Source organism: Anomaloglossus baeobatrachus, chromosome 4 (genome assembly GCF_048569485.1).
Source record: "Anomaloglossus baeobatrachus isolate aAnoBae1 chromosome 4, aAnoBae1.hap1, whole genome shotgun sequence".
Lineage (NCBI taxonomy): Eukaryota > Metazoa > Chordata > Amphibia > Anura > Aromobatidae > Anomaloglossus > Anomaloglossus baeobatrachus.
Genome location: NC_134356.1, coordinates 484,785,109 through 484,808,767, shown reverse-complemented (window position 1 = coordinate 484,808,767; position 23,659 = coordinate 484,785,109).

Here is a 23,659-nt window from a genome sequence, read left to right as displayed (position 1 = left end):
GTGACACGTCATGAGTGGCATAACTAGCGTCCTATTTGGAACCGCAACTTCAATGATGACCTCATGGCTGCCATGACCCAAACACCTCACCAGTCATCGTCTGACCATCAATAATGCGGTGACAAGTCATAGGGGTTGGGCTCTGCAAGCCATTTGGGAGGACACCTGATGCCCTGTGGTCTATATGGGACCCCCACATCAGGGGCAGGGCCAAAGAGTTCATTACCGGACCTAGTCTCTGATGCAGTAAGTGCCTGAGCATGCTCAGTAGCATGAAATACAGTCTCTGAAAAAAGACTATCAGCTTTAGCATGGTGTCTAGGCACAAAACAGGACTTAGACCCGGCACGGAATGCAAGCACCTGTGCAAAGAGGCTTTTCACACTTAGTGTGGGAGCATGCGCTGTATCCCGAAATGAAGACTTAGCGTCAGGAATAACACAGTCAGGCTGAGCATACTCACTAGGCGAAACACTGTAATTAGGCTGCAGCTGGGGTAAATCGGCACACGCATGCGCACTAGCTGCCTCTCCACACTTAGACGTGGAGGGGAAATTGCTCTTGGAGATGCTGTCTATGAACAGAAGGAAAAGCTAAAGGAAGCCTCACTTTCTATCCCTCCGAATTATGAAATGCAGCAATGAATTCCATGAGTTTGCTATAACATTAGCGTAGCAAAATGTGCATGAGGGTGTCATGTAGAGGTGCTATAAATAGCTTGTCACCAGTGGGGCACTAATGGAATACAACAGCCAGTTCTATGATTCCACTAAATGGCAGTATTTTTTGCTATCATTATAGCTTATTAAAAACAGAGCAGGAGGGTGTCATGCAGAGGTGCTGCACATAGATTTGCAGTAGTGTGACTAGACAAAAGTCCAATAGCCACGTTTAGGATGCCACTAGGTACACTGACTGTTTGCTAGTATAATGGCTTAGTTAAAAAAAGTTGGAGTGTGCAATGCAGGCAGACATGCTGCAAATATCTTTCCACTAGTTTGAGTAGACAAAAGTACAATAGCCACGTTTAGGATGCCACTAGGTACACTGACTGTTTGCTAGTATAATGGCTTAGTTAAAAAAAGTTGGAGTGTGCAATGCAGGCAGACTTGCTGCAAATATCTTTACAATAGTGTGAATAGACAAAAGTCCAATAGCCACGTTTAGGATGCCACTAGGTACACTGACTGTTTGCTAGTATAATGGCTTAGTTAAAAAAAGTTGGAGTGTGCAATGCAGGCAGACATGCTGCAAATATCATTCCACTAGTTTGAGTAGACAAAAGTACAATAGCCACGTTTAGGATGCCACTAGGTACACTGACTGTTTGCTAGTATAATGGCTTAGTTAAAAAAAGTTGGAGTGTGCAATGCAGGCAGACATGCTGCAAATATCTTTCCACTAGTTTGAGTAGACACAAGTCCAATAGCCACGTTTAGGATGCCACTAGGTACACTGACTGTTTGCTAGTATAATGGCTTAGTTAAAAAAAAGTTGGAGTGTGCAATGCAGGCAGACGTGCTGCAAATATCTTTACAATAGTGTGAATAGACAAAAGTCCAATAGCCACGTTTAGGATGCCACTAGGTACACTGACTGTTTGCTAGTATAATGGCTTAGTTAAAAAGAGTTGGAGTGTGCAATGCAGGCAGACGTGCTCTGCAAATGTCTTTGCACTAGTGGGACTATAGCAAAGTCCAATAGCCACGTTTAGGATGCCACTAGGTACACTGACTGTTTGCTAGTATAATGGCTTAGTTATAATGAGTTGGAGTGTGCAGAGGACAGGAGGGTACAGTGCCAGGATTGTGGGGCTCTGGGTAGAGGAATGGAAGCCTGCCTTTCTATTCCCTCCTAATGGTGAAATGCAGCGACGAAATCCCTGACCTTGGCTACACAGACGCTGTCTCTGTTTTCAGGACCTGTCACCTTAACTCTGACCCTGCCGGTTTGAGCCCTTAAAAGGACTGATAGAAAGTGCTCTCCCTAAGCTGTCTAACGCTGTGTATGGAGCGCATACAGCTGTATCGGCGATAGGACTCAGGAGGACGGAGCTGCGACAGTGATGTCTGACACCAAAGACGCAGAAGAGATAATGGCGTCCTGGAGGAAAATGTCCGGTTTTATAATGCAGGGACATGTGACATGGACATCCTATCACACATGCCGTTGCTTCTCTGGCTAAAAGTCCACTTAGCTGTGTGTGTGTCTGGGATTGGCTGACATGCTGGCCCGCCCCACTACACGCGCGCGCTTAGGGAAGGAAGACAAGGAAAAAAAAAAAAAATGGCGATCGCCATTATAGAAACAGCAGTGATCTGAAGGCGCTGTTCACGCACACTATACACTGAAATGTCATAATAGTGTGATTCACAGAGTGACTTACACTATTACAGCGGAAACCAAGCAAGGATTTAGCTGGTTTTTTGCTGCTAGAACCGTTCTCGAACGTTTCTAGAACTATCGAGCTTTTGGAAAAAGCTCGAGTTCTAGTTCGATCTAGAACAGCCCCCAAAATCACTCAAGCCCCGAACTGGAGAACCTCGAACCGCGAACCACGCTCAACTCTAGTCTTGATCGCCAAGGGAACTTGAAAATAGTCATTATATGCACGTGTCACAAATGATAAAACATTGCGCCTTTGACATTGAAATGTATAACAGACACATATATAACAGAAGGTGTCAGGACTATTCTTACATTTACGCCTACTCGAGGAAGCCATGATTCAATCTAAAAATAAAATAAGAGGGGTTTTTATATCAGATAATATTTTTCTTTACACTTCAAAACAACTACAATTGTGTAAAAGTGATGTTTGTAAAACATTAAGGAAACTTTCTCAGCAGATTGTACCTATGTACTAATGCTACTAATTGCTACTATTAAATAATGCTCCTAATGCTACTCTACATGATCCTATATGTAGATTACACACCAAAATGTGATGACAGGTCCTTTTTTATAGCCTTGTCGTTATCTTCAGTCTAAAGCCTGCTTTACATGGTACGATCGATTGTGCGATTTCACAATCGATCGTACCCGCCCCCGTCCTTTCTGCGTCACGGGCAAATCGCTGCCCGTGTCGCACAAAGTCAGTAACCCCCGTCACACATACTTACCTCTCGTGCGACCTCGCTGTGGGCGGCGAACGTCCACTTCCTGAAGTGGGAGGGACGTTTGGCGTCACAGCGACGTCACACGGCCGCCGGCCAATAGAAGCGGAGGGGCGGAGATGAGCAGGATGTAAACATCCCGCCCACCTCCTTCCTTCCACATAGAGCCGGCGGCGGCCGCGGGAGGCAGGTGAGCTGGTCATCGTTCCCGTGGTGTCACACGGAGCGACGTGTGCTACCACGGAAACGATGATCAACCAAATTAAACGATATTATGAAACCTAACGAGCAGTACCCGACTCACGATTTGTGAGCGATACTGCGTCGCTAGGAGGTGTCACACGCCAGCGATGCCGGATGTGCGTCACAAAAACCGTGACCCCGACGATCTATCGCACAATAGATTGTCTGGTGTAAAGCAGCCTTAAGAGTCGTTGCCCTTTAAAGGCCCCGTCACACAAAGCAACATCGCTAGCAACATCGCTGCTAACGAACAACTTTTGTGACGTAACAGCGATGTTGCTAGTGATGTTGCTGTGTGTGACATCTAGCAACAACCTGGCCCCTGCTGTGAGGTCGTTGGTTGTTGCTGAATGGCCTGGGCCATTTTTTAGTTGTTGCTGTCCCGCTGTGAAGCACAGATCGCTGTGTGTGATAGCGACAGAGCAACAACTAAATGTGCAGGGAGCAGGAGCCGGCTTCTGCGGACACTGGTAACCACGGTAAACATCGGGTAACCAAGAAGCCCTGTCCTTGGTTACCCGATATTTACCTTCGTTACCAGCCTCCTCCACTCTCACTGTCAGAGCCGGCTCCTGCTCCTTGCACGTGTAGCAGAGTACACATCGGGTAATTAACCCCATGTGTACTGTAGCTAGGAGAGCAGGGAGACAGCGCTAAGCAGTGTGCGCTGCTCCCTGCACATGTAGCTACAGCACACATCGGGTAATTAACCCAATGTGTGCTGTAACTAGGAGAGCAGGGAGCCAGCGCTAAGCATTGTGCGCTGCTCCCTGCTCTGTGCACATTTAGCTGCAGCACACATCGGGTAATTAACCCGATGTGTGCTGTAACTAGGAGAGCAGGGAGCCAGCGCTAAGCGGTGTGCGCTGCTCCCTGCTCTCTGCACTTGTAGCTGCGTGCGCTGGTAACCAAGGTAAATATTGGGTTGGTTACCCGATATTTACCTTAGTTACCAAGCGCAGCATCTTCCACGCGGCGCTGCTGGCTGGGGGCTGGTCACTGGTTGCTGGTGAGCTCACCCGCAACTCGTGTAGCGACGCTCCAGCGATCCCTGCCAGGTCAGGTTGCTGGTGGGATCGCTGGAGCGTCGCAGTGTGACATCTCACCAACAACCTCCTAGCAACTAACCTGTAGAGATGAGTGAACCGGTCCCGGTTCGGTTCGAGGTCGGTTCGTCTAACGGAGGTCCCGCTCGAGTTCGGTTCGTCGAACGTTCGACGAACCGAACTCGAACAGCATAGGAAACAATGGCAGGCATTCACAAACACATAAAAACACCTAGAAAACACCCTCAAAGGTGTCCAAAAGGTGACAAACAACTCACAACACAACACAAACACATGGGAAAGTGACAAGGACATATACTCATGCGAAAACAAAAGAGCTGGACAAGGAAAAAGAGGAGGACACACAGATATATGAGTATATGCAAGGAAACATCGATGCCATTACTGTGCAACTTAAGCCCAGCTCATTTTAGGCTTCCAATCTGGATAAATTGCCTGAGATTGCCACGTATGCCTTGGGGATCTTGTCGTGTCCTGCAGCCAGCGTTCTCTCGGAACCTGTCTTCAGTGCTGCTGGGGGTCTGCTGGCAGATAAGCACACGCGTCTGTCCACTGACAATGTGGACATGGCTCTCAGAGGACTTTTCTTCCCCTGGGTCAGCCAGGGGAGGGGAAAGGCACGCGTATTTTTGAGAGTGCTTCATGCAAAGCATCTGTTTCATTTTGAAAAGGGGGATCAAGTGATGCCAGTCAAGTGGGGTGTGTGTGGCCCAATTAGTGGAAACGAGGGAGACTGTGGTTGGAGTCCCCTCGCTGTGTTTCTAAAAGAACCAAAATGAACAAATCATGGCTCTCAGAGGACTCGTCTTCCCCTGGGTCAGCCAGGGGACGGGAAAGGCACGCGTATTTTTGAGAGTGCTTCATGCAAAGCATCTTTTTCTTTTTCAAAAGGGGGGTCAACTGATGCCAGTCAAGTGGGGTGTGTGTGGCCCAATTAGTGGCAACGAGGGACACTGTGGTTGGAGTCCCCTCGCTGTGTTTCTAAAAGAACCAAGATGAACAAGTCATGGCTCTCAGAGGACTTTTCTTCCCCTGGGTCATCCAGGGGACGGGAAAGGCACGCGTATTTTTGAGAGTGCTTCATGCAAAGCATCTTTTTCATTTTGAAAAGGGGCATCAACTGATGTCAGTCAAGTGGGGTGTGTGTGGCCCAATTAGTGGCAACGAGGGAGACTGTGGTTGGGGTCCCCTCGCTGTGTTTCTAAAAGAACCAAGATGAACAAGTCATGGCTCTCAGACGACTTGTCTTCCCCTGGGTCATCCAGGGGACGGGAAAGGCATGCGTATTTTTGAGAGTGCTTCATGCAAAGCATCTGTTTCATTTTGAAAAGGGGGATCAAGTGATGCCAGTCAAGTGGGGTGTGTGTGGCCCAATTAGTGGAAACGAGGGAGACTGTGGTTGGAGTCCCCTCGCTGTGTTTCTAAAAGAACCAAAAATGAACAAATGATGGCTCTCAGAGGACTCGTCTTCCCCTGGGTCAGCCAGGGGACGGGAAAGGCACGCGTATTTTTGCGAGTGCTTCATGCAAAGCATCTGTTTCATTTTGAAAAGGGGGATCAAGTGATGCCAGTCAAGTGGGGTGTGTGTGGCCCAATTAGTGGAAACGAGGGAGACTGTGGTTGGAGTCCCCTCGCTGTGTTTCTAAAAGAACCAAAATGAACAAATCATGGCTCTCAGAGGACTCGTCTTCCCCTGGGTCAGCCAGGGGACAGGAAAGGCACGCGTATTTTTGAGAGTGCTTCATGCAAAGCATCTTTTCCTTTTTCAAAAGGGGGGTCAACTGATGCCAGTCAAGTGGGGTGTGTGTGGCCCAATTAGTGGCAACGAGGGACACTGTGGTTGGAGTCCCCTCGCTGTGTTTCTAAAAGAACCAAGATGAACAAGTCATGGCTCTCAGAGGACTTTTCTTCCCCTGGGTCATCCAGGGGACGGAAAAGGCATGCGTATTTTTGAGAGTGCTTCATGCAAAGCATCTTTTTCATTTTGAAAAGGGGGATCAAGTGATGCCAGTCAAGTGGGGTGTGTGTGGCCCAATTAGTGGCAACGAGGGAGACTGTGGTTGGAGTCCCCTCGCTGTGTTTCTAAAAGAACCAAAATGAACAAATCATGGCTCTCAGAGGACTTGTCTTCCCCTGGGTAAGCCAGGGGACGGGAAAGGTACGCGTATTTTTGAGAGTGCTTCATGCAAAGCATCTGTTTCATTTTGAAAAGGGGGATCAAGTGATGCCAGTCAAGTGGGGTGTGTGTGGCCCAATTAGTGGCAACGAGGGAGACTGTGGTTGGAGTCCCCTCGCTGTGTTTCTAAAAGAACCAAGATGAACAAGTCATGGCTCTCAGAGGACTTGTCTTCCCCTGGGTCATCCAGGGGACGGGAAAGGCACGCGTATTTTTGAGAGTGCTTCATGCAAAGCATCTGTTTCATTTTGAAAAGGGGGATCAAGTGATGCCAGTCAAGTGGGGTGTGTGTGGCCCAATTAGTGGCAACGAGGGAGACTGTGGTTGGAGTCCCCTCGCTGTGTTTCTAAAAGAACCAAAATGAACAAATCATGGCTCTCAGAGGACTTGTCTTCCCCTGGGTCAGCCAGGGGACGGGAAAGGTACGCATATTTTTGAGAGTGCTTCATGCAAAGCATCTTTTTCTTTTTCAAAATGGGGGTCAACTGATGCCAGTCAAGTGGGGTGTGTGTGGCCCAATTAGTGGCAACGAGGGAGACTGTGGTTGGAGTCCCCTCGCTGTGTTTCTAAAAGAACCAAGATGAACAAGTCATGGCTCTCAGAGGACTTTTCTTCCCCTGGGTCATCCAGGGGACGGGAAAGGCACGCGTATTTTTGAGAGTGCTTCATGCAAAGCATCTGTTTTATTTTGAAAAGGGGCATCAACTGATGTCAGTCAAGTGGGGTGTGTGTGGCCCAATTAGTGGCAACGAGGGAGACTGTGTTTGGAGTCCCCTCGCTGTGTTTTACATGATTTTCGAAGGGCATGACATGCCTAAGAGGTTGAGTTTCATCATCTGCAACTTGTTGGCAACAGAAAGGCTGCCTTTACACCCTTTTGAGACCGAGGATTTTCGAGACCTTATGCCCATTGCAGTGCCCCAAGAGCTGATTGCCAGTCAATACTCCTTCTCCAAGAAAGGCATGCCTGCGCTACCACAGTAGGTCGCACACAACCTCACCGATTCCTTGAGAATCTGTGTGTGACAGGGTGCATTTCAACACAGATACTTGGACCAGTAATCATGGACAGGGGAGTTACATGTTGCTGACTGGGCACTGGGTAACTATGGTGAGAGATGGAGAAGGGTTTGCTGTACAAGTCTTGCCGTCCCCACGACTTGTGTGTCAATCCTTCCTCTGTATGTACAAGTTCCTCCACTGCTTCTGCCTCCTCAACCTCGTGTGGGTCCTCCACCTCGGCCCAAACCCTGTGTGGTCAGTCCACCCTTCCTTGTAACTGCGCCCAAGGAATCCCACACACCTCCTTACTATGCTGGCAGCACAGCTCAAGGCCATCAGGCGGTCAAATGTTTACTTTGGAATGTAGGGGAAATGTGAGACACCGCTGAGGAATTGTGGACGGTTAGCTCTGGAGAGTGAGACCGAATTTCATCAATGGTTGTCTCCACTCAACCAACAGCCAGGGAAGGTCGGGTGCGACAATGATGCAAACCAGTCTGCGACCCTTCTTCAGGGCAATGTGGAACACGTGCCTTGTATGGCTCACGTGTTGAACCTGGTTGTCCAGCAATTTTTAAAACACTATCCCGGCCTACATGGCCTTCTGACCAGGGCACGGTGTAACGCCTGCCTGGATCGACACACTCAGATGGGCTGTAAAGGATAGGCTAGAGGCAAGCCACTCACCAAGCTGGACACCCAGAACCCTGAAACCCTTTAACCGCTATACAGTGATTTGGAATTACACAGGGCCCAAGTTGATCAATACCTGTGGAAGGCTGTAGTTCCAGAGAATAGTAGTCATGCAGGGTCAAAAACATTAATTGAGGAAGAGGAACAGAATGGGATGGCCAGGACTTAATCAGAAAACAAGCAGAGGTGAAATGCGGATCGGCCAACGAGGTACATAAACAGCAAGCAGGAAACGTAGTCAGGTAACAAGCACACAAACTCATAAAACTGAACTGGGGGTAACAGTAACAAAAGGTTCATAGCTTTGTCTGGCAGTGGTCTGCAGACAGGAGGGGCCTAAAAAAGGGTGTGGTGTCTTCCCATTGGTTGTAGCTGAATGATGGTACATCATCTGTGAGAAACCCACCACCTACATTCAGCCTGTGGTTCTGTATCTGTCAAGGTAACGCAACCCAGTGGTTAACCATAACCTGCGTCCACCTGCGCCGCTGGCATCGACTCCTTTCCCATCATCAGCACTATGCACGAAAGGAACACGTTGTCACCTGGCGACCGGAGTACAAATTGATTGAGTGGACTACGTTGGTGACTTAACAGCCGTGTGCGGCAATGATGCAAACCTGTCTGCGGCCCTTCGTCAGGGCAATGTGACACACGTGCCTTGTATGGCTCACGTGTTGAATCTGATTCTCCAGCAATTTTTAAAATACCATCCCGGCCTACATGGCCTTGTGCAGCGGGCACGCTGCTATGTGCTCACTTTCATCCTTCGCACCCAGCAGCTCAACAACTTTCATTGCTCCTGAAGTCTTAGGGTATGGCGGTTAAACGCCGGAAATGCGATGTTCCGACACGCAGGAATTGGAATCTGCACATGTTGCAGCGTCTGTGGCAGCACCGCAGAGCCCTGCTGAAATACGGTATGATGTATACCCTGGGCTAACTTGATCCAGAGGTGGTGCAGATCACGCTGCTGGAGTGGTGTCAGATCAAGGACCTATGCTCCCTTCTACACAGTTTACAAATGGCGACGAAGATGTTTAGCACTAGCGATGCCATTCTCAGCGTGACAATTCTGGTCATCTACAAGATGGAGCACACTGTAAGCATTATTCGGAGTCAGGTGTAGGTCCAACAGGAAGGGGAGGAAGTACAGGAGGAGTCATATGCAGAAGGTATAATAAGATGTACAAGGTCCATACGTTGAGCGGCACCTAGGCGGCAGTCATGGTGGGGGATAGGGATTAACAAGGGCGCATAGTATCAGCAAAAATTGTTGAGGAAGGTGCAGGAGCCCATGAAGAAATGGAGGACGAACTGGCGATGGGCATGGAAGACTCAACAGATAAGTGAGAGCTTGCTCACATTTCAGTTGTGCGAGGTTGGGGGGAGAGGGCAGAGGAAGGAGGCACGATTCTCACCTCTCTTCCACCAACACACCAAGGACTTGGTCCTCCTGGATGCACAAGACACATGAGCGCCTTCTTGCTGCAATACCTACAACATGACCCTCAGATTGTACGAATTCAAAGTAATGCTAACCACTGGGTTGCCACACTGTTAGATCCCCGGTACAAGACAAAATTTGGTGAAATAATTCCTGCCATAGAAAGGGACGCACGTATACAGGAGTATCTGCAGAAGGTGGTACGCAATCTTAGATCTGCTTTTCCACTAAACACCAGTGCTGCACAGAGTGAATCTCAACGCTTTGTCATGGATAGGAGGAAATGGTCTTTTACTTGTCCACATCTGAGGGACCGAGGGCTGGGTGCTGTGCTGAGATGGCATTGAGTACGGTGTCCCTGCAGAGTTGCACTTTTGGTCATATACCAAATGAGTTGAAAAAGGACAAATGCTGGTGGAAAGGGGAACAGGTGTGTTGGAAAGGGGAAAAAAGTTTTTGTCCGTGGGTTTGGTGGTTAAGCAAAAGTAACATTTGCTGAAGAAACACCATCTGTTACGGTGGGACTGGCAGATTTGGATAAGGTGGTATATACTATGTTACCGCTATATAACGAAAATTAATAAGAAAAGAAAGAGAAAGGTATATATCCCCATAAGCAGTCAATGTCCACCGTGCTCCCAGATGGAAAAGGAGAGGTTGGCAACTGGAAGGTTAGGTGGAGGATACAGATCTGTGTGGCTATGAAACTAATAGTTGCCTGAACCGAGTTAGATGCCACTCGGATCTGGAGACTGGGAGCCCTGTTAGCGTCACAGGGTCCACACGCCCACCCAGCCCAGGAACTCCCTGTTAACATCACAGGGGCCATTCAGTACGCTGACCATGTGCATTGGGGCCACACCTGTGGACAGCAGGCGCATCAGCAGCAGCAGGCCTGTTAATGCCACTGGGCTGCACAAGCAGGACTTGTAGGACAGGAGCTGGTCTTAACCGTTCTGTGTTACCAACTGTGGTGGCGGCCTGCATCGACGCCCTATCCCTGCCTATCTCTGGCCTAAAGCCGCAATGGGTTCAACACATGGAGGTGTGCTCTTTCGGAGCATAATAGAAGACTGCGCACCTCCTTGTTGGCTCCAGCCCGTTTTATAACCTGGGTCCGCCCCAAACCAGGGTGGACCACAATGCACCTCCTGGAGACAAAAGCAGAGTGACACGTCATGAGTGGCATAACTAGCATCCTATTTGGAACCGCAACTTCAATGATGACCTCATGGCTGCCACGACACAAACACCTCACCAGTCATCGTCTGACCATCAATAATGAGGTGACAAGTCATAGGGGCGGGCCTCTGCAAGCCATTTGGGAGTGGCCTGGCCACATCGTCAGGACACCTGATGCCCTGTGGTCTATATGGGCCCCCCACATCAGGGGCAGGGCCAAAGAGTCCATTACCGGACCTAGTTTCTGATGCAGTAAGTGCCTGAGCATGGTCAGTTGCATGAAATAGAGTCTCTGAAAAAAGACTATCAGCTTTAGCATGGTGTCTCGGCACAAAACAGGACTTAGACCCGGCACGGAATGCAAGTACCTGTGCAAAGAGGCTTTTCACACTAAGTGTGGGAGCATGCAAGGTATCCCGAAATGAAGACTTAGCATCAGGAATGGCACAGTCAGGCTGAGCATACTCACTAGGCGAAACACTGTAGTTAGGCTGCAGCTGGGGTAAATCGGCACACGCATGCGCACTAGCTGCCTCTCCACACTTAGACGTGGAGGAGAAATTGCTCTTCGGGTGTGGACTTGGAGATGCTGTCTATGAACAGAAGGAAAAGCTAAAGAAAGCCTCACTTTCTATCCCTCCGAATTATCAAATGCAGCAATAAATTCCCTGAGTTTGCTATAACATTAGCGTAGCAAAATGTGCATGAGGGTGTCCTGCACAGGTGCTAGAAATAGCTTGGCACCAGTGGGACAATAATGGAATACAACATCCAGTTCTATGATGCCACTAAATGGCAGTATTTTTTGCTATCAATATAGCTTATTAAAAACAGAGCAGGAGGGTGTCCTGCACAGGTGCTGCACATAGATTTGCACCAGTGGGGCACTAATGGAGTACAACAGCCACTTCTTGTATGCCACTAAGTTTCCTCAGTGTTTGCTAGTATAATGGCTTAGTAACAATGGGTTTGAGTGTGCAATGCAGGCAGACGTGCTGCAAATATCTTTGCGCTAGTGGGACTATACAGAAGTTCAATAGCCACGTTTAGGATGCCACTAAGTTCACTCAGTGTTTGCTAGTATAATGGCTTAGTAACAATGAGTTTGAGTGTGCAATGCAGGCAGACGTGCTGCAAATATCTTTGCGCTAGTGGGACTATACAGAAGTCCAATAGCCACGTTTAGGATGCCACTAAGTTCACTCAGTGTTTGCTAGTATAATGGCTTAGTAACAATGAGTTTGAGTGTGCAATGCAGGCAGACGTGCTGCAAATATCTGTGCACTACTGGGGCAATACAGCAGTCCAACAGCCACGTTAAGGATGCCACTAAGTTCACTCAGTGTTTGCTAGTATAATGGCTTAGTAACAATGAGTTGGAGCGTGCAAAGGGCAGGAGGGTACAGTGGCAGGGTTGTGGGTCTCTGGGTAGAGGAATGGAAGCCTGCCTTTCTATCCCTCCTAATGGGGAAATGCAGCGAGGAAATCCCTGACCTTAGCTACACAGACGCTGTCATCTTGTGTAGCTGTTAAACTCTGTTTTCAGGACCTGTCACCTATGGCTCTGACCCTGCCGGTATGAGCCCTTATAAGGACTGATAGAAAGTGCTATCCCTATGCTGTACAGCGCTGTGTATGGAGCGTAATACAGCTGTATCGGCGATAGGAGCTGCGCCAGTGATGTCTGACACCAAGGACGCAGAAGGCAGATAATGGCGTGCTGGAGGAAAATGTCCGTTTTTATAATGCAGGGACATGTGACATGGACATCCTATCACACATGCCGTTGCTTCTCTGGCTAAAAGTCCACTTAGCTGTGTGTGTGTCTGGGATTGGCTGACATGCTGGCCCTCCCCACTACACGTGCGCGCTTAGGGAAGGAAGACAAGGAAAAAAAAAAAAAATGGCTATCGCCATTATCCAAACAGCAGTGATCTGAATGCGCTGTTCCCGCACACTATACACTGAAATGTCATAATAGTGTGAGTCACAGAGTGACTTACACTATTACAGCGGAAAGTCAGCTATGAATTAGCTGGTTTTTTTGCTGCTAGAACCGTTCTCGAACGTATCTAGAACTATCGAGCTTTTGCAAAAAGCTCGAGTTCTAGTTCAATCTAGAACAGCCCCCAAAATCACTCGAGCCTAGAACTGGAGAACCTCGAACCGCGAACCACGCTCAACTCTACTTACCAGCGATCCCTATCAGGTTGGATCGTTGTTGGGATCGCTGGTAAGTTGTTTAGTGTGACTGGGCCTTTACTCTAATTTAAAAACCAATGCATGCCATAAACTGTAACAAAAAAACAAATTAAAATTGCAAAAAAACTAGATCATGCACCAAAAAATTGATTTCAAATTTGGAATCAGCAATGCAGAAATATATAGAAAACATTTTAAAACCTCATGCAACAGAAAATGAAAAAAATTGCTGCTCAGTGATCTGTTCACAGTATAGGAGATAATTTATAGATCGTAGAGCTTCTGACTGCTGGGAACCCACGTATTGACAGGATGGGTCACTAATCCCAGTATAGGCAACATTACACGCTGCGATATCGGTCCCGATATCGCTAGCGTGGGTACCCGCCCCCATCTGTTGTGCGACACGGGCAAATCGCTGCCCGTGCCGCACAACATCACGCAGACCCATCACACATACTTACCTGCCCAGCTACGTCATTGTGACCTGCGAACCGCCTCCTTTCTAAGGGGGCGGTCCGTGCGGCGTCACAGCGACGTCACTGAGCGGCCGCCCAATAGAAGCGGAGGGGCGGAGATGAGTGGCCGGAACATCCCGTCCACCTCCTTCCTTACTCATAGCGACCGGGAGGCAGGTAAGGAGAGGTTCCTCGTTCCTGTGGCGTCACACATAGCGATGTGTGCTGCCGCAGGAGCGACGAAATACATACTTACTGCTGCAGTAACGATAAATCGAGAATGGACCCCCATGTCACCGATGAGCGATTTTGCACGTTTTTGCAACGATGCAAAATCGCTCATCGGTGTCACACGCAGCAACATCGCTAATGCGGCCGGATGTGCGTCACAAATTCCGTGACCCCAACGACTCCGCATTAGCGATGTCGCAGCGTGTAAAGCCCCCTTAAGAATAGAGAGACAATGCACAGGCTCATCTGTTATGATCCGGTAAAAACTCCCATTGGTGAAAAAACACCAAGAAACAGGAGTAGTTGGATCCTGAGCTGACCGCAATCCCCTAACTATCAGACCACACTAGAAGTAGCTGTGGAGCGATCCTAAAAACATAGACACCATGTCACAGCCTGAGAAACTAGCTATGCCTTACAGAATGAAATGAGGAAACCTACCTTGCCTCAGAGTAGTCCCCAAATGAGTAGATATCCTCCCACATAAAAAAATATGGTGATATAGGAAAAACACAATACTCAGGAGAAATAGATTTAACAAAGGTGAGGCACAACTAACTAGATACAAAAGGAAAGGAACTGATTGTGGTCAGTGCAAAATCCCTATAGAAAAATACCAAATTCCTGATAGTAAAAGTGGCCCTGGAGGTCATACGACCTGACCCCCACTATATTAGGTACTCCTGCAAATAATGGGAGAATAAAATACCAAAAAAGAACACAAAATACAGAAGAGCAAAAAATCCAATTAGACAGGGATAGAATCCCTTTTCCTGCAGGAGAGCTAGCACAGGGGGAATCCCCATGCTCACAACACAAGAGAAACAGAACTTCACCTGCAAGAAAACAGATACAAAGCAAAACAAGGAAAAACAACACCCTTAGGTGTAAACCAGCAAGCAAAGCAAAAACTGAAAACGTATCTGCAGAAGTCTTGCTCAGAGATACAGAGAAGGACAATGCTCCAGGCCAGGAAAAGACACTGAGAAAATATAATTATAACTGGCACCCGCAGGGCACAAAGGGCTCTCCTATATAGACCAGACTTGTCTGCAATAGGACATCCCTAATTCGCAATTAATGCCAACACCTGTCTGAATCACAAGCTCAGATTCAGCTCCACTACCATGCCTGGCTACCAGAGAGCGCTTCAGAACAGCACCCACACAGACGACGTTCATAACACTCATCCAGCACTCCATTAATTATTTCTTCTTTAACATTTTTTCAGCAGAATGGAAGCAGTAGTTGTCGAGCATGAGCGCTGCAGCTCCATTCTAATGAGTATAAAATCATGCCAGTTTGAAAATCGGTGCCGTTTCCAATGGTTTGATTTCCACCAATCAAAAATTTATTTATTTACCTATCCCTTTAAATGTTCAGTTCATTCCTATAATAAACATTTATTTCTTTGTCTATTGTAATACAAACCTCACAAAACATTTCATATTGACTTTTAATCAAAATCATACTGCTACTCCATAATAAATGAATGCTTATACATCAGTACAATCCCATTATATCCTAATTTTGTAAAAAATTAATCTTTATTTTTACACAACAATTTTCTTTAGAATAAAAATGTGTTTTCTTATTACTGTTATAGACATCTACTTTTGCTGCCCATATTAAAATAATTATTTTATGAATTGCTTATTCAGAGAGAAAAAAAAAGGCAAGACAGTAAATAATGTATGTACACATTAATGCCTATTTGCATAAAAGGAACATCATTTAAATTCAGTGTGGAGTAGCGCACATTTGGGTAATGACAAATGAAGGAAGTCATTAACCACCTGAATTTTCTACAAGCAGAACCTGAATTACACCGGCGCACCGCTCAGAACTGCTGCTGAGGAAGTAATTGGAAAATAATGTTACTTAACCTACCTTGAGCATGTAAAATCCACTTACTAATATAAGTCTAAGTTATGCTATTCGATTTTGTTAGGGTAGTTGGTTTCAAAATGAACTGTTCAAATGAAGGTATTGCTGTGCTTTATTATAAAAAGCATAGAGGCTTGTGCGCTGGATTACTGGCTCCTCATTCTAGGACAGAAGTGTTAGCATTTATTATACGTGAGGTCTATAAATCTATGCATTTATATTCTACTTACAAAACCAATCTTCTATAATATAAGAATAATAAATATAAATTACAAACTACTGGTCTGCATTTTCAAAACCAAATTCTTTCTTTTCAATCTGCTGATTGTCACCTCCTCCGCTACCAAAGAATTCCTTTATCAGCGACTTCTGTGTATAGTAGTAGTAGATGCAATAGATGTTATGTATTGTAGTTAATCAGTGCAGCATAGGGGACCAATCATAATACAGGACAAATAGTAAGTTAAAAATCTAGTCCTTGCATCTGGGAGGTCGAGCCCTAAATTCTTCCTTATCTCTGTTTTTGTCTACATGTCATCTGTTGTCAGCAGAAAGCTGCCATTTTAGACTTAGATTACTTTTTTATGACAATACTGACAGGAAGTATGAAAAATGTATATCCAGGAAGTTATACTTTTAATAGCTCATGCCTTAACATTGTGTTTCCTTGAAGAGAATCTGTGACTAGGTTTTGCTATGTAATCTGAGAGCAGCAGGATGAAGGGATATATACTCTAATTTAAGGGATTTGCCACTTACTAGGCCGATTGTTCCAGTTTCAGTAAAATCAATGTTTTATCATAAGGTGATTATCACTAGAGGGCTAGCTGTCTCATGCCACGTAGTCCTCTTGCTATGTGGAACCCTGCCCCCACAGAATTGCAAAAGATGGCCTGGTCATTAAGATGAAAACGGGCTCGGGTTGAAGCGGTTAACTATATCCTCTTTGTTGAGGACTACATCCAAGATGGCTGTTCCCCCCCCCCCTCATACTTTCTTCTACCAGCTGGAAGATCAAGTTGTCTGCAAGGCAGGATAAAAATTGAATGTAGCCTTTACTCTTACCTGTGAAGGCAGCGTTGGACTGGCTACCGGAGGAATCTCCTGTAATGCCAGGCCTGAATTCAGTTACCTGCTTTGCACTCCGGAGCTCTCAGCTGCAGCCTGGTTTGATCTCAGAGTTTGCAGGACTGCACCGTGAGCGCCGAGTGATTGATTCCCCGGCGATTGCGGTTCAGTTCATAACAGCTGCAGACAGGCCGGACTGCAAACCGGAGTTCAGATGAGAGCACCGGAGATCAGCCCAGGATGTCTGGAGCTGTCATGAACTGAACCGCAATCGCTGGTGAATCAATCACTCGGCGCTCGCTGTTCAGGCTGCACTCTGGAGCTCAAGTGAGAGCTCCGGAGTGCAATGCAGGTAACTGAATCCAGGTCTGGCATTACTGGAGATTCCTCCGGTAGACAGTCCAACGCCTTGTGAAGGTATCCCAATGAATATTTGGTAGTTGAAATCTGCCATGATCACAATTTCATATTCCTTTGGAGAATGTGGCCATTGTCCAAAAATCTGAATCCTTGCTGTCTGCACCACCGTCGTAGTCAGCTGTTCAGTTTCTGAATCCTATTAAATCTCCTGATGCCTTGACCATCAACTTTGTAAATTAAATCAACAATTCTCTCGTCTGGTCTCCCCGTAACTTGAACTCATGAACTACTTGTTCATAGGCAGCAGCTCTTCCCAACTCTACAAAATGGACAGCACATAAACCAAAAACACAATTGTCTTAAACATAACAAATTAACACTAGAACTACTGGACTCGTGACACCTATATAGAAATACATGGTGCAAAGTAGTCAAAATGACTACCTCAGTAGTTCTAGTGTTAAAGTGCCACTTTTAGGCATGTATGAGAAAGTGGTTGAATGTGAGAATCCAGGCCTATCTGTCAACCCAAAGAACTACAAGACTCCAAGAAAAAAGTGACATACTGCAACCAGTTTAAAACATCAGTCCACAGAAAGGCACCTGAGCTGGAACACGATTTAAAAAAATAAAAAAAAACAAAAACAAAAAAAAACACAGGGTACACTGGTGACATTGACTCCCCATGTTAGATGTTTGAGAAAAGTTCTTCTCTGACTCAATATTCTTGTTCCTTCAATGTCTAAAAGCACCTCCAACTCTTTTAGTCCCAAAATAAGCTCTACTTAGTAAGACTGGGTGGATTCGGACTGTAAAAGCCGGATCTGCGTAGTTTCAAAGATGCCCAGGTGTTTCATCCGAATTCAGCACTGAGGAAATTAAAATAAATAAATAAATGAAAATAAAGAAAACAAGAATGAAGCAAGCGCTTCATACTTACCAAGGCTCCATGTCATGGCACCACACTGCTTCCAGGTCGCATATTCACTCCATATGTCGCGAATTAGGTTCATCGCATACACATGGCTTTCTCGGCTTTCCCCACCCACCAGCCGTCCTGCCATCTGTGATTGGTTGCAGTCAGACGCGCTCCCAACCTGTGACAATGTCTGCCTTCAATCACTGACAGACGCTGTATGCGAGGTATAAACATAAATAAATCAAACAATTGGAGCAGGGTCCCCCGGTATTGTGATACACAGCACAGATAAAGCCCATGGCTACAGCCCCAGTCCTGCGCTTATCTTGGCTGTGTATCAAAAGAAGAGGAACCACATGCGGCTTTTTTTTCTTTTTTCTCAATTATTTAAATAAATATTTTAAAAAAAACAAAACAACTTTTTCTCCATACCCACACAATTTTCATACCAAGCCATGATAAAGCCAGCTTGGGGTTAGTATTCTCAAGCTGGGGAGACCCAGTCTAAAAATATCAGCCTTCAACCTCCTGGAATTGTCGCATCCATAAGATGTGACAAGTCCGACGCTTTATTGGCTCTTCCCGAATGCCCACAGCTGCTACTTAACCCTAGATTAGTGATGGCAGGCATCTATGACACCCACATCACTAATCTGTAAGTGAAAGTAAATAAAACACAGACACTGAAAAAATTCTTTATTTGGAATAAAAGACAAAACACACCCTCTTTCACCCTTTTATCATCCTCCAAACACATCTGCAGGTCCTTAGTAATCCACACAATGTCCTACGGCGATTCAGCTCTGCTGCATCTGAATTTCACAGCGAGTGCCATAGAACATGACTGTCCGCTGTGAGTGCAGATAGTGAATAACTGAGCCGTGATGAGCAATGACGTCAATCAGGTTATTTGCGGTCACGGCTGGATGTTTTCACGGTCTTCCACCTGTAACAGCAGGTAACCTGACCTCAGGTGACCTCAGTAAAGGCAGTGACCTAAACTCAGGTGATATCTGCAATTCCTGGCAGAAAACAACAGGGGTTTTTGTGCCAAGAGATGTAAATTTAGTGTTGAAAATTTTACACCATATTCCTGTACCTAATCTACCAGCAAATTTTACACCATATTCCTGTGCCCAATCTACTACCTCATCATACCGCATGTGGTAGTGATACGTTTTTTATGCCAGGAGGTTTAGATTAGGTAAAGGAATGTGGTGTAAAAATGTCATCATTAAATTTGCATCCCTTGGCCCAAAAATACAAAAAACTTTTTTTTATTTTGCCAGGAGGTGCAAGTTTGGTGCTGAAATTTGGTGCAGACAATTTTAGCACCAAATGTGCACCTCCTGGCAGAAAAATGCAGTAAAAAGCTGTGGTAAAAATTTCATTAAAAATGCATAAAAAACACGTTTTTTTTTGCCCAGGGGGTGTACCTTGGGTCCAAGAATATGGTGCAAAAATTTAAATCACCAAATTTGCATCCCTTGGCCCAAAAATGCAATAAAAATGTATTATTTTGTCTGGAGGTGAAAATTTGGTGCTGAAATTTGGTGCAGATAATTTCAGCACCAAATGTGCACCTCCTGGCAGAAGACTGCAGCAAAAAGCCGAGGCTAAAAAAGTGGCAAAGACCTCGGCAAAAAAATGCGTAAAAAACCATGTTTTTTTTTTTGCCAGGAGGTGTAGATTAGGTGCCGGAATATGGCGTAAAAATCTCATCATCAAATCTGCATCTCTTGGCAAAAAAACTGGGGTTTCTGCCAGGAGATGCAGGTATGTGAACTCTGTGACCCCACCTGAGGTCAGGTTACCTGCAATCACAGGTGGGAACCTTCAGCTGTGACCGCAAATGACCTGAGTGATGTCATCGCTCATTGTGCAGCTCATTCATTCTCTGCACTCACAGTGGGCAGTCATGTTCTATGGCCGCTCGCTGTTACTTGGATGTAGCAGAGTTCAATCGTCGCAAAACCTCGTGTGGATTACTTCGGACCTACAGGTGTGTTTGGTGGGTTAATAAAGTGGTGAAAGAGGATGCTTTTTTGCATTTTATTCCAAATAAAGTATTTTTATGGTGTCTGTGTTTATTTACAGATTAGTGATGCGGGTGTCATTGACGCCTGCCATCACTAATCTAGGGTTTAGTAGCCGGTGTGGGCTGCTATTAACCCCTTATTACCCCAATTGCCACCACATCAGGGCAATCGGGTAGAGCCGGTAAAGCGCCGGGCTTGTCGCATCTAATGGATGCGACAATTCCGGGCGGCTGGAGGCTGACATTTTTAGGCTGGCTCTCCCCAGCCAGAGAATACCAGCCCCCAGCTGTAGGGCTTTATCTTGGCTGGGTATGAAAATTGGGGGGAACTGCATGTCATTTTAATTACTTATTTAAATTAAAAAAAAAAAAGCCGCATGTGGTTCCTCTTCCTTTGATACAGAGCCAAGATATATGCAAGGCTAGGGCTGTAGCCGTGGGCTTTATCTGTGTTGGGTATCAAAATACTGTGGAATTCTACGGCAATTGTTTTATTTTTTGTTATACCATGAGAATGCGTGTATGGGCTCCTTCCAGGTATGAAGTCATTTCAACACGCCCAAAATCACATGATAGGGCCATATTCAAAATGCCGTCTGATGTTTCCAGCCAGAATAAACTTTTTTTTTTCTAAGTCTATACGTGGGCATAGAGCATTTTATAATAGAAGCAAGGGTCTGGGAGTGAGACTCCCAGATAGGAAAGTGCAGGGGGGAAAAGCCACCCTTGCATGAATATGATGGAAGAGAGGAAGCATTACCACACCCACTAACTAAGACAGTCATGCCCACTAACCTGGAATGAACCCATACATTCTATGCTCATGGTAGATGCTAGAGTGTATGGGCTCCTTCAGTTACACTGCTTTCCCTGCCCCCTGGCTGTCCTGGCACCTGTGATTGGATGCAGTCATCTGATACGCTGCCACTCAGGGTGGGGGCGCTTCTGACTATAATTAGCTACCCAGGAAGTGAATGCAAGGCCTAGGAGCAGCATACAGCCATGCTGAAGCCTTGGTAAGTACAGCGCATTTGCTCCCATTCCCCTATCCCTTCCCTTCTAACACTATTTTTAATCTGGATTCTAATCACCATAGACTTAAATGGGGGCGGATTCTGGACTGGATCTGGATTTTTTTTTTAAAAGAGAGCAGGTCTTGTTTTTTGTGAGTCCGCCCAGCTCTACTACTTAGTAAATTCTGTTTCTATAGGCCAGGCATTTGTAGTACCCAGCCTCTGAGGGTTTTTCCCCACCCCAGTTGTCTTCTTGCAAGTCTCTACAACTTAAAACCAGATGTCAAATATAATAAAAAAAAATCTGCACAACCCTAAGCGTAAATTATATATTGAAAATATGTGTCACTAGCCAAAACCAGGTATCTACACCCTGATTTAAAGAAACAAAACCAAATAGGAGTACAGTATTTCTTCTCCTGTCTCGCACTCTTCAGCAGCTGCGGTAAAGCGTACTCATCATGATACAGATCTGTCAGTTGAGACACAGAACTCGGGAGCAATGTTTCTTCTGATTGCAGCCTGTCATGACAAGTGAATGAGAAGAGCTTTTTAGAGTACATGATGGGGGACATTTTGAAATGCTATTGAAGAACCCTTTAACCAAGGGTTGTTACCTTCATACCTTACCCATGCAGTGTCGCTATTGTTGACTTAATTAGGATGTTGTGCTTTTACAATTCATTTAGGTGTGATGAGACATCTCTAAGAAAAATCTTCAAATATTAGTCGAGATGTCTTAAGTAGAGTTGAGCGCGGTTCGCGGTTCGTGGTTCTCCAGTTCTAGGCTCGAGTGATTTTTGGGGTTGTTCGAGATCGAACTAGAACTCGAGCTTTTTGCAAAAGCTCGATAGTTCTAGATACGTTCGAGAACGGTTCTAGCAGCAAAAAGCAGGGCTTTTTACAGCTACAGTGTGCAGGAGCCATCGCTGGCAGCCTGCCAGAAGCTGGTAACCAAGATAAACATCGGGTATCCAAGCAAAGCGCTTTGGTTAGTAACCCGATGTTTATTCTAGTTACGTGCAGGAAGCCCACACTTCCCCGCTCAGCTCGCTCCGCCCCCTCCTGCCCGCGGCATGTACACACACATACACACACACACACACACACACACACACACACACACACATGGTCCCGCTCGGCTTACCTGCGGTGATGAAGTCCCGCCATCCCGACCTCAGCGCTGTCACTGTCCTCCATGGCCGCCGCTTGTCACATCACCTCTCGCTTCCGACCCGAGACTGACTAGCGGTGACGTCACGGGCCTCTCGCGATACTTGGTGTGAAGACGCCGGTCATTGAACTCAGTGACAGGGGCTGTCAGGGTGCTGGAGATCAGCGCAGGTAATGTACCTCGCTGACAGCAGCACTTGTCATCCCCTGCAGTGACCTGGGCTGACCCATTGATGTTAGCTCAGGTCACTGCACTGCTCTCCCAGCCAATGGGGAACATCCTGCTCTTCATTGACTGGGACAGTGTGGATCGTCATGGCAACCCCTTGGATTACACCAGACCTGGATTTGTTTTTCATTCTAATAAATTGGTTAAAGAGGGAATGTTTTGGGGAGTGTTTTTTCAAATAAAAATGTGTTTGTCGTCTATTTTTTTTATTACTGACTGGGTTGGTGATGTCGGGTATCTGATAGACGCCTGACCTCACCAACCCCAGGGCTTGATGCCAGGTGACATTACACACCTGGTATTAACCCCATATATTACCCCGTTTGCCACCGCACCAGGGCGCGGGATGAGCTGGGGCGAAGCACCAGGATTGGCGCATCTAATGGATGCGCCACTTCTGGGGCAGCTGCGGCCTGCTATTTTTAGGCTGGGGAGAGTCCAATAACCATGGACCTCCCTAGTCTGAGAATATCAGGCCCCAGCTGTCTGCTTTACCTTGGCTGGTGATCCAATTTTGGGGGACCCCTACGTGTTTTTTTTTTTTAATTATTTATTTAATTTAAAATAACAGCGTGGGGTGCCCTCAGTTTTGGATTACCAGCCAAGGTGAGGTTGCCAGCTGTGGTCTGCAGGCTGCAGCCGTCTGCTTTACCCTAGCTGGCTACAAAACTAGGGGGAACCCTACGTCATTTTTTTTTCATTTTTTTGGCTAAATACAAAGCTAAGCACCCCTTAGTGCCACATGAAAGGCACCAAAGGGTGCTCCACTTTTTCTCCACTTTTTCTCCACTTTTTCTCCATTTTTTTCTCCACTTTTTATCCACATTTTCTCCATTTTTTCTCCACTTTTTCTCCACTTTTTCTCCACTTTTTCTCCACTTTTTCTCCACTTTTTCTCCACTTTTTCTCCACTTTTTCTACATTTTTTTCTCCATTTTTTCTCCACTTTTTCTCCACTTTTTCTCCACTTTTTCTCCATTTTTTTCTCCACTTTTTATCCACATTTTCTCCACTTTTTCTCCACTTTTTTCTCCATTTTTTCTCCATTTTTTCTCCACTTTTTCTTCACTTTTTCTCCATTTTTTCTCCACTTTTTCTCCACTTTTTCTCCACTTTTTCTCCACTTTTTCTCCACTTTTTCTACATTTTTTTCTC